We start from the raw sequence: 12218 nt of genomic DNA, 5'->3' as shown, positions 1-12218 counted from the left end.
TGCCTCACTTTTCTGGTCCACTTTCATCTTTCCTTTTTACTTCAATCCTTTATTTAGTACAGATGACAAGAGTGACCTTATTTAAATGTGTTTATTTACAAGAGAAAAGGAATTAAAATATATATAAGTAATGTTCTAGAATAAGATAATGAGAAATATATTGAGTGTCTAAATTTTCAAAGCTTCAAACTAAAGTGGTATCTAAATTTTCTACTCTAATCATTAAGACTCTTGGACATAATCTGGCCTACAATTTTCCTAGCTCTGATTGGTTGACAGTGAGCTTGAGAGAGAAAACCAATAATGTTATATTGGTACTAATAATGGGTACAATGATAAAAAAAACACAGTTGTGGTCATATGTTAGAGACGAACTTTGACATCTGTAATGTCCAGGCTAGCTTTTCTGGATGGCCCTTGGTCTTTAAGTAGAGAAGTGAAGGCAGGAGAGCCACCACGAGGCTGGTCAAGGAATATTCTGAGTTCCCAGTCCTCTCAGCCTTTAAATATCTCACTACAATTACATCACTACAGCAACTGAGCATGTGCCAACTGTAGAACATTACATCACCATATCACACTAAGTATATGCCAACTAGAGTGATTACATCATTACATCCTATTAAGTATATGTTTAACTAGAGAAATATTGTCCCATCAATCACACCGAGTAGGTGCTTAATTATAAGCACCCTGTTGTCCTTGATTCAAGTACATCTTTTCAAAGTTCCAGCCTTCTACAGATGCCTCCATCCATATATGTTAAATAAATACCACAATTGTGATCCATCTTTTTGTAACATTCACAGTGCAATACATGAGAAAGTAGGGAATTTATTAGCCAACAAAGCTGCTTATAATTCAGATGGGGTTTTCTCTTCTAGATGACAGTGGATTAAACACTAGACCTGGAGTAAGATCTGAGTTCAAATCTAGACTCAGAAGTTTTTTGATTGTGTAACCCTGGGCAAGTCATATAACTTCTGCCTGCCTTAGTTTTCTCATCTGTAAAATGGAGATAATAATAGTATCTACCTTCAAAGGTTGTTGTAAAATTAAAATTAGATAATACTTGTAAAGTATTTTATAAACGTTAAAGAGTTAGATAAATACTAATGCAATGCTATTATTATTATTGCTATATTTGAAATTTGAATGACTGACTGCTATACTTCCAGGAAAGGTAGGCAAGGACTTATTTGTAGTGTCTGTGCTCTCCTGAGTTGTTTGTGCCCATAGTCAGAGTCTTTCTTGCTCTGAAATAAGAGAATTTAATGCATTTAAGCATACAATGCATTTAAGAGGACCCCCACAGGATATATGAATATAGATTCAGTGTAAGATTTTCCTTTCTTAGAATATAAGCTCCACGAGGGCAGGGAACACTCACTTAAGTTTGTATATCTCTAGAGCTTAGATTTTTAGTCCAATTTCTGATATGTGGTAGTAAAGCACTTAATCACTGTTTGTTGATTGATTAATTAATTGAAAGTCAATTATAACATATGATCCTTTAAACCTGAATTATCTTCTTCCCATGACTGGAAAGACTGACCACATATGGGTATCTTTATACCACTAGGCTGCTGGTGTTTTAACCATAGTGTTTCGTAATGTTCAACTAAATAACTTCCCTCTTTTTCCAACAAAAAAATCCAGGAAATACAAAACAGGTATAGTTCTCCTCTCCTCAGATTAGACTAATGTAACCTGACACACAGGTCATCCCCAAAGTTCAAGAGAAAAAGACCCCATTCTTTACAATATTCATTTAATAATTTTGTTGAGGACTATCAATTCTGGCAGGTAGAGGGAGAGATCAGAAAGTATCAACCCCACCCTCATGCCCCTCTGTGTTCCTGCAAGAAATGTCTTCAAAGACCAATGCATTAAACACCACAGACGCATATAATAACTAATGACATAGATAGCATTTAGTTAGTGATTTAAGATTTGCAAAGCACTATACAAATATGATACCTTTTATCCTTAAAACAACCTGAGATTGTATGTCCATTTCCCAAATGAGGAAATTGAATTAGAAAACATATAAGTGACATCTTGGGAGTCATATAATTAGTAAGTAACTGAGTCTGTATTTGAGTTCCAGTCTTCTTGACTGCAAGTCCAGCACTGTATCCACAGAGCTATCCAGCTGCACACATAAAAACCTTTCAGAAAAACACTCTTTAAAAAGATTCCAAATAGATTTTAAAAACTCTATACTCAGTAGTGGTTTTCTTCTAGTAAAATTCTCTCAGCTTCTGTGTGACCATTTGTTTAGCAGGAAAGAGTAAAGAAGTCTCCGTGTCAATTCAGGAACAAAAAGGAGTTGGAGGAAGGAAAATAGATGTGCCTGAATGTCAAAGTATATAAAACATAGAATGTTAGAGCTGGGTGGGATATTTAAAACATAAAATCTGAGAACTGAAAAAGGTCTTCAAGATCATCTGGTCTAATACTCTTATTTTACCCAGAAAGGGGAACTGACTTGTTCACTGCCATGCAGCATTTTTTTCGGCTTTTATGTGACTCCTTCTACATCTGTATATTATGGCTAGATCTAAGTGATGACATTTTTGTGGTTTTATATCTATGCATATATGCATTTGTTGTCTGACTCATTAATTTATACAACCATTTAAGATTCTTTATGTGCAATGGAGAGTCTTAAGTATCCTAAGCTTGGGGGAGATAAGAAGATAAATGACATTTCTTCAACTTGTATCTGGTTCTACATGTCTCCCAATCAAAGATTCTACAATTCAACATTTATGTAACATTATTTTGTGAGATAAGTACCTATAGTGGACAAAACACTGTGCTAAAACAAGCCTTCTCCAAGGCTAATTCAAACAAATTCATCTAAAAGTCACTTTAAATTAGGCTTAAAGTACTTAAAAAATCCCTAGGCTATTCAAAGAGTTGAAAGGGAGATTAAAAGATGCTGAATCTAATCCCTTTATTTTTGCAGATAAGGAAACTGAGACATAGAGAGATTAAGTGACTTGCTCAAGATAACAGTGTCTGTGGTTGGATATGAACCCAAGTCTTCTTGACTCTAAATCCATTACTCTCTTATTTCACAGCCTAGCTGCCTCACCCTTAGCAGATCCCCTTAAGAAGCTCAGTCTTGAGATCATTACTAAGAACTGTGTTAAAAGGATTAAGCTTCACTGAAACTTGTATTTTAAAAGATCTGGGGAGAGGGAGAGACAACTTTTTTAGTCATTTCCCAGTAGGAAAGGCAGTCGCTATGCCCTGAATTCTTAGGAGCTCTGCTCTGGCTTTATGGAGATAAACTGAGGCTGGGGATCAAGATAGTTTTCAGTTTGTCTCCTGCCTTCCAATTTATGAGAGATGGCCTTAAAGGTCTCAATAGGAAATTCATCCTAATTGGTCACCATTTGCACTCAGGATTCTTCTGACAAGGGAGACCCTCAACTAATACTGAGGCCTAACTTAAAGTGACTTTTAGATGAATTTGTTTGAATTAGTCTTAGAGAAATCTTGTCTTAGAAATCAACCTTTATCTAATAGGTCTTAGAGAGCCCTAAGATTTTAATAAACTAGGCAAAGCTTCTAGGGAGTGACTTCCAAGAGCTGTTAATCTCCCACCTAAGGGTAATAGGATTGAATATGTAGCTTCCTTTTCCTGCTTCTTGGAATAGATAGAAATTCAGAAAACACACCTTTATATTGTCACCCAATAGCCTAAAGCTAAGCAAGGCATAAACTGAGGTTGAGGGTGTCTCGGTGTAGTAGAAAGAAAGTAGTCCTCAAAATTAAAACATGAGTATAAGCTCCATCTCTGACATATACTGAGTTCTCAATGTCCCCAGATAACTCTCTAAAACTCAAAAGCTTCAAAGAAGGTTCCAGATTGCATCCAAAAGTCCATTAGGTTCAGGATTCTCTATAGAGTTTTCTCTGCATTGGTGAAGAAAAATGTGTCATCTACACATAAACAGTGAGGAACCACTCTCTACCAATGAGGAACATGATAGTGGGCCTTGAAAGTGGAATTTAACTTCACTGAAAAAAAAGAGAATGAATTCAAAGAGGCAAGGTTTGGTTTTTTCTATAACAGCATGAGTTAATTTGATGCTGGTGTGAAGGTGTCCCTTCTAACAAAATGGTGAGACTGGTTTCAGGGACTTTTCACTCCTTGGGCTCATTGTCCCAACTCAGATGCCCTAGGAACTTCACAGTCTTACATCTTGATAAAGGAAGTCACTGATTGCTTTTCAAGCACAGAGGTTCAACCCATTATCAAAGTATTATTCACAAAGAAATGGAAACAGAAAAGCCTGTCAAAAATAACAATACTTTATACCTCCAATCAGAAGGAAACTTTCTACCAGGCTTCCAATCTCAGTGGCTTTTAGGACAGTTTTAGGGTCTTTCATGTAGCTGTTTTCTTTTGCCTACATAATATTACTTTTTTTTTTTTTTTTTTTTGGGCAGTTTTTGCTCTTCAAATGGTATCACTGATATTTTTCCTTTCCACTGTCTTCTGTAAGTGCACAACTATGGCATCTTTTAGCTCCCATCAGGTAGTCATTTTTAACATAGGCTGTATTCTTTGATTTTTGAAGTTCCTTTGAGGTTCCAGCAGATGGTGCTCATCCCCTTTTCCAGGGGATCAGCAACTATTTCACTAAAAAGAGAAAACTATTTCTTTAAGATTAAAGAAAAACAGCATTCAAAGTAGAGTTCCTCTAACACCCTTTCATTCTTCATACTGTTAGACCTCACACATAAGGGGTCCTTTGTGATTATAGGAATACCTTCTCTTGTACCTGAAAGTACCTCACTACCATTTCTGTCTTCACTTTCAGGACATATAGACACTGGGTTTTATGATCACCTCAGCACTTCTCAGTGAGCTTGAAGACACAGGAAGAGAATCCTGTGATCTCTCTCAATTGTTCATTACTCGCCTTTCATTAGAGCTTGTGAGTAGGTTATTCCAGTGTAATAGAGACTTCAAAAGCCATTTTTCTAACTTATACCTAAGCAATTCCACTTTTGGCTAGCTCTAATAATTAGGAATTTTTCTTAAATAAGGCCTTATTTTGCCTGTTGGCAACTCTTACCCTTAGTCCTATCTTCTGGAGCCAGCTAGAATGAATTCAAATCATTCTTCAGACCTTCCTAATAGTTAAAAGTGACTATTCTATTCTCTCTATTTTTTTTTTTCCTTCCTAAGGCTAGATACTCTTAATCTTTTAACTAACTCTCATAGGGTATGAATTTAAAAAACCTTCATCATTCACAGGATTGCTCTCCTCTGGACACATTTCAGTCTGTCAATATTGTTTTTTAAAGTGTAGTGCCTGGAAATGAAAACACAATACTGAATATAGGGTTTGATCAGACCAGAGGAGTGAGATTTTAATCTCTGAGTTTTATATATTTTGTTTTCTAAAAGTGCGTTAGCTATTTTAGCAACCCAATCAAGTATTGACTCAAAGAATTCTCAGTCCATTACATCCTCCAAATCTTTCTCAGACTAACCCTTGGAAAAATTACCCAGAATCACTGTGAAGCTCCAACCTTTTGGTATCTTTAAGATCAGTTGCTGGGTTTGAAGGAAGAGAAGGGCAGAAAAGACAAATGTTAAGGCAAATTTGATAGAATGATATACAAAAGGCAATCTCTCTAATTTTCCCAGGCTCTAGAAATGGCTTCATCTCATGCCTGACCTTAGGAATCAGCCCTGCCATGAAATTTCTTTATCGTTATCAGCCTATACTCTATCTCCACTATTCATCTTCCTATCAAATCATTCACAAATTAGTAGAATATGGGGACAAGCTGGAAGTGAAAATGTTAGATTAAGGCAAGAAGTCCAGGAGAAAGTGGGTCCTTGGCTCCCAGTTTTGGGCTTCTTTCTGGTTATGACTGGCATATTGTCCCCTTCCCACTCACACACATTTTAGTCAATCAATTAATTTTTGGTATTCTACCCTGGGACTGAGCTGTCCAGATTTATGGATGAGTAGTTTTATCTTCCCCTCTTCCTTCTACTCCCACCTTCAAAATACTTGTTTTTCTGTAATTAAATGTGTTTTAAATGTTAAACCAAACTTTCTTCCTATAAATGAAATTGTGAGCCAGAGACAAAAAATGACTTGTCTAAGGTTGCACATTGAGTAAGAAGCAGCCTGATTGGGGGAATCCAATTCCTGTGGCTCTAGAGTTGGTACTAGTTAGTTACTAGTTGGAACCCAAATCCACGCTTCTCTTTAAAAACAGTATTGTTCCTCTATGCTACACTATTGTGACATCTTTTTTTTTTTTTTGGTACTCCTCTCTCCTTTGCCACAATTCCAACTTCCCATTCTTCTCATTGTGAATGCTGGAGGGTTCAGTTTTCACCATTATAAGAATGTAACCAGATAAAATAATGAAGCACATTCAAAATGTGATTTGTCCTAGGTGCCCCTCTGTTCTCTAAGGGCATGGCAATGATAGTAAATATTTTTTGTTTGAATGGCTAACTACAAATATTTCTCCCTAGTACAGCTACCCTAGGCAGATCTAAGAGGAGCTTGTTCTGCCACTCCTATGGAGACAGACATTATGTTCCAGATATAACAGGGTACATGTGTTCAGAGGACATCTGATGGTGTCGCCTCTTGTGGAAGAGCCTGGGGAGTTTGTGATGATATGTAATGGAAATATTTTCAGAGATTTGAGTATGTATAGACATTCTGTAACTAATTTTGGTCTGTTAACCATGTGGTTATAAGAAGATTTTTTGATTAGTTGAGTAGTTAGTACTGGGTATGCTTTTCCAAAGAATCAGCTTCCAGAGCCTTGGCCATTTTTTTCCTTCAATTTCTCTATCTTGGCTTGACTCCTTTATCTCCAGTATCTAGTGAGAGAGAAAACTATGAGAGACCTTTTGGCCTTTTTTTCCTCTGAGGCCCTGCAGCCTTGGTTATTTTGCCTGTCACAGTATTTTTTTTTTTTTTTCTTCTTTAAGTAAAATGATTGAAGATACAAACTTTTAAGTGTTGCTAGGTCAGGAGAATGAATGATTCCTGCTGGATTTTGTAGCCAGCATAGTATTGATGCCCAAGAAGCAAAGAGTGCTCTTCAGGACCCATCTTGAGGTGTAACTGAGATGAGAACTCAATTTACAGTCATATTATATCAAAAAGTGAACTTAGTGGACCAGTACTATAAATAAATTGTTCTGAGAGACTCCATTCTACCCACTGATTGAGATGGGATGAGACAGAGTATGCTCCTGAGGTATTGGAGGGAAATGTTTATATTTGTGTACTTAATATATCTTTGAATTAAATAGCTCTTCATGAAAGTTCATTGCTATTCTATTATTACATGAAACTAGAGCAATAGTCACTGATATGAGAAGAATATAATTGTGGGAGCCTGAAATCATGGCATTAAGCACTCAACCCTTAGTATACCTCTGGAGCCCTTAGTGGGAGATACAGTAGACCTGGCTCTAGGAGAGGGAGTCCGAACACACTCAATTCATGACTAAGTAAATACAAAGTGTACATATATATCTATATATGTATAGATATAGATACCCGCCTCCAAAGGAGTTAAAGGAAGAACTTCATCTGTCTTCCTTGCTCTGTATAATGCTCCCTTCTGAGGCTACCTCCAAGAGTATAAATATATGCACATAAAGGTCATGAGTGCTAATTCACACACACCCCTGTCCCATATACACATATTTTAATTGTCCAGTTTCTAAGAAATTAAATTGCTGGACACATCTTCCTTAGGTACAAAATGAAGGGGTTTAACTAGTAGAAGTTTCTAGCCTTTTAGTAGCTTATGGATATCAATGTATTATTGCAAATATTTAATATGGAAGGAAATGCTAAATTTCAGTTAGAAATTAGTGAAAATAGAGATATAATTTTTTTCTCATCAAAATTTACACTCTGACTATAATCTATCTATGGATCATTGAGTTTAGTGTTACACTTTTGAGATTCTGTAGATCTCATGTTAATAATTACTGATCTAAAAGTCCCTGTCCAGACCTAAGTCCTATAATCCTAAATCCCAAGCAGACGTATCCATTCCCATACCTTTGAAGCCCCTATCAGCTCTATCAGAAGCTTCTCATCTCACATATATTTCTCCTTCTGCCCTTCAGCAAAACAGATCAAAAAGCCAGCCAGGGGAGAATTTTATTCCAATTATTATTATTTTTTCCTCTTGGTCTTAAAGAGATAATGCTAGATCCTCTTGCCTTAAAGACATACCTAGTGATCTGACAGGTGTTAGAATATAACTTACAAAGCATCTATTGTTTTGGAAACCTAGACAAAATGAAGGTAGTTTTTAGTGAAAGAAAAATAATCTGTATTTATACGCACATGCATATATATAGGTATATATGTATATATATATATATATATATATATATATATATTTTTTTTTTTTTTTTTTTTTTTTTTTTTAAAGAGCCGGTACTTCAAGTGTCCTATGAAAAAGAAAGCATTTGGCCTCCTGCATACACATCCGGCATGAGAGGGTTCAGCTCTCCTATAAAGTCGGTGAGTTTTGTGTGAGCACAGATGCATTTTGTTTTCCTATGAGGGAAAGATGATTAAATTACCAGAAACAAAGATAAAAACCCAAGCCTGCCTGAATATTCCTCCATACCTCCCCTGTGCCTCCCTCATTCCTCCTGCTTATTCTGAGGCCATACTTTATCTCAGGAAGCTTTACTTTAAATGTCCAACACAGCTTATTAATGAAAGTAATAAGCTTTTGTTTATTATATGTCATAATGGGGAACATGACTATTTAATATAAATCTGACATTTAAATTCCACTTAGTTCTGAGATGTGGACGATATCAACGAATAACTCTTTACCCTAGAGAGAAAACTCCCTGGGCCTGCATTTTAAAGCATTGAAGTTTTCAAAGTAATCAGTTTTTTTTTTTTTTTTTCCAGAGGAACCAAATTGTGAAGACATCTGTTCTGTTATTAATTTCACATAAATCTTAAGCTCCTCAAGGCCAGAAATGAGGCTTCATTCAAGCCGAATTAATGAAACATGATTGTAAGTCCCTTGCATGGAAATGCTGTCACACAGTATTGAGTTGCTTATAATCACTGAGTAATCTCAAGAGCTGCCAGGGGACAACTACTTTAAATCCCACCCCACCCCCCATAAAACAATATCTGAAAATATCAGAACACTAACTATATCCTGAAAGATTAATCGCAGATGAAAATTTCTGCGAAATGAATCATACTTTCTTGGTAAAGGATACAAATATCTTTCACAAAGGCAGATTGCTCAATGTAAGACTCTTTAGATACAATTTAATAATATCCACTACAATGCAGAGAGAAGCTCTGAAAATTCTTTGCAGATCTCCAGTTCTTTGTATTAGAATATTAGAGAAAGGCTTTATGTTTCATAGATTTGTAATTTAATATCTCAGAAGTTGGACAATGAAGACAGTGTGTGTGTGTGTGTGTGTGTGTGTGTGTGTGTGTGTGTGTGTGTGTATGTGTAGTGATGTTGATGTAGCAGATGTACCCTTTGTGTAAATATATTTATGCTCTTGGAGGCAACTTTTGGAGGATAGGAGTGTGCAAGGAAATATATAAATTGTCATGCATTGTAGCTCTTCCTACCAAGCTTTGAAAGTGTGTATTTCACATTTACTTCTCTATGTATATATATATATATATATATATATATATATATATATATATATATATATATATATATATATACATATTTATTCCCCTCCAATAAAATGCAAGGTACTTGAAATCAGGGATTATTTTGTCTTTTGTCTGTGTATCTCTATCACTTAGCCCATTGTGTGACATTAGGATAGGTTTAATGAATCATGGAATTAGGGTTGGAAGGAACCATAATGACCATATAAATTGCCAAAATCACATAGCCATTAAGTAAATAATAAACTGAATTTCAGGTCCATATGGAGTCTGTGACTCAGTAGCTTTGGCTCAGAACTTGCTTTTAGGGTTGGGGATATACATTGTAACACAGTGCTTTGAAATATATTCTTTTTTTTTTTTTCCTTTTCCCTATTCAGACCTGTGATTTCTCCAGTAGATGGATCATCTACCTTGGTGGAAGCTTCTTTTATTGGCCCAAACTGGAAACTGCTATATTATTTATAGTCTTAGAGAGTTCTCTAGAAGTTAAGTGACTTGCTCACACTCACAAAAACCAGCATGTGTAAGAAGCAGAACTCGAATCCAAGTTCTCGACCACAATGCTGGTCCTCTACATACCATATTTTCTCTTTCACATCTAAAAAAATCACATCATAAATGTCTATTGAATTGAATAAGATATACAGGATTTGTTTTCATAAAGTAACTTATTTTTGCCAGAAGAAAGACTTATAGGGAAAAGATAGAAAGGGAAGCCGAGACTTCTTAATCAAACTTGCAAGTGCTATTTTGGTCTTCAGCTGAACTGGGAAACCAAAAAAAAACCCCCCAAATCTGCATATGATATTTACATCTCAAATCTTCAGAGTCTCATTAGCTTTGATAATTATTTATTTATTTGCAAAAAGAATTTAAATCAAACAGAGAATTAAGTACAAAAGCAAGCCTTTGAATGTAGTGCAGAATTAATTAAAGAGGCATTGGAGGACTTGAGTTGAATACAATAGATAATAGATAAAAACAGTAGAATCAATTAAAGATTCTTTCCTATTTGGAAATAATCAACTAGATATTTCAAAATCATAATCTTGCTATTTTAAAAATAAATGCTGAGATTTTAATGAATATTTTTTTCGTGATTTTATCTTTTCTTGTTCAGTGTCTACAAATACAAACCATAAGAGGTAAGGAGAATCAGCTGCATTCAGTGAACCAGTTATCTATCATTTATCCTCAGAATAATTAATTGCTTGATTGAAGTCAACAAGAGATTTTGAAAAAAAAATTATCAGTTGGTGTATATACACATAACTACATTTGGGTTTTGTATTAACTAGCATTTGACCAGATAGACCAGCCCAGTTGATTAAAATGTTGGAATTGGTATATGTGTGCATATCCTATTAAGGGTCAGGATCAATATATCATAGAAGAAAGGGTAGGGAATAATGCCCCAAAACTCACAACTTTGGTGAGGATAGCTCAAGATTGAAGAAGAATCAAATGGTTATATAAACATGGAGACCAGAAGGAAACCATTCAGCCCATCTTAGAATGGCTACTAAAAGAACCTTTATAGGAGTCTCCTGCTTATGGTTTATTGCATATTTATGTACTTGAGTCAATCCAGAGTCCAAAGTCACATAGGCAGCCAATTCAGCACAGCCCTAGAATCTAGATTGTTTTAATAATTAGAGTTCCCTCCCCCTAAGACTATCTCCCATCTACTCCTTTGATATATGCAAAATTGTTTGCATGACATCTTCCCCTTTTGAATCCCCTTATAGGCTGGAGGCCATGTTTTTGCCTCTCTTTGTTTCCCAGTGCTTAGCACACTATCTGGCATATGGTAAGCCCTTAATAAGTGCTTGTTATCTGACTGACCCAGATACATTTTTTCCCCCAATATGTTTTTGTTGTTCCTGTTACAAATCACTGTTGGGGCATTTGTGAAAACGTTTTAGACATAGTCAAATTTAAAAAGAAAAAGTAAATAAACAAAACTTATGTCTAACATTTACTTTTGGTCAAGTGTAGTGTTAGACCTAACTAAGCTATTGGTCTTGAGATTTTGTGTCCCACTAGACTACATAGCAACACAAGTGTCCAACTTATTCCTCAACAAAAAATGAAGAATGAGTCTACGGGATGGGGGTAGGGAGTTTGGAGTGCCATTTGGGAATTATTGTGGTCCAGATGAAACTCCCATTGCCTAAATCTACCCCTTACCTATGGCTTGCATTTTTATGTGAATTGTAAATTAGCTAAATTTAGCTTATCATTGGCACTAAGAACAATAAGCAAGAAATGTTGGAATGTAGGGCAAATTCATATTTGGGTTAGAGGTGGCTCAGAAGCAGTCTAACTGAGACATGAATGCCATTTTCCCTGGAAAAGAAGGCAGACAATCCCCTGCAAAGTCTGGTCTCAGAATCCCTAGGGGACAGAGAAGGAAACAGACCCGATAGTGGTGCCACAAACATGGGACTTTTAGGGTAGGAACAAGGGGAAGTCATGCTGCTTTACAACACAGAGTCACAATACATCTAG

The 12218-nt window shown here is 35.8% G+C and overlaps 1 long non-coding RNA gene across 1 annotated transcript; it reads left to right on the top strand.

Moving 5' to 3' along the window:
- The first annotated feature begins 8474 nt into the window (after positions 1-8474).
- LOC141553638 (uncharacterized) lies at positions 8475-10488 on the top strand. Its single transcript, XR_012485564.1, has 3 exons — positions 8475-8555; positions 8961-9069; positions 10085-10488. It is a non-coding gene; the product is annotated as an uncharacterized LOC141553638 (long non-coding RNA).
- Positions 10489-12218: the final 1730 nt, after the last annotated feature.

The sequence above is a fragment of the Sminthopsis crassicaudata genome, chromosome 2 (assembly GCF_048593235.1).
Source record: "Sminthopsis crassicaudata isolate SCR6 chromosome 2, ASM4859323v1, whole genome shotgun sequence".
NCBI lineage: Eukaryota > Metazoa > Chordata > Mammalia > Dasyuromorphia > Dasyuridae > Sminthopsis > Sminthopsis crassicaudata.
Note: the sequence above shows the minus strand (reverse complement) of the source record. Positions and strands in the feature narration are given on the sequence as shown.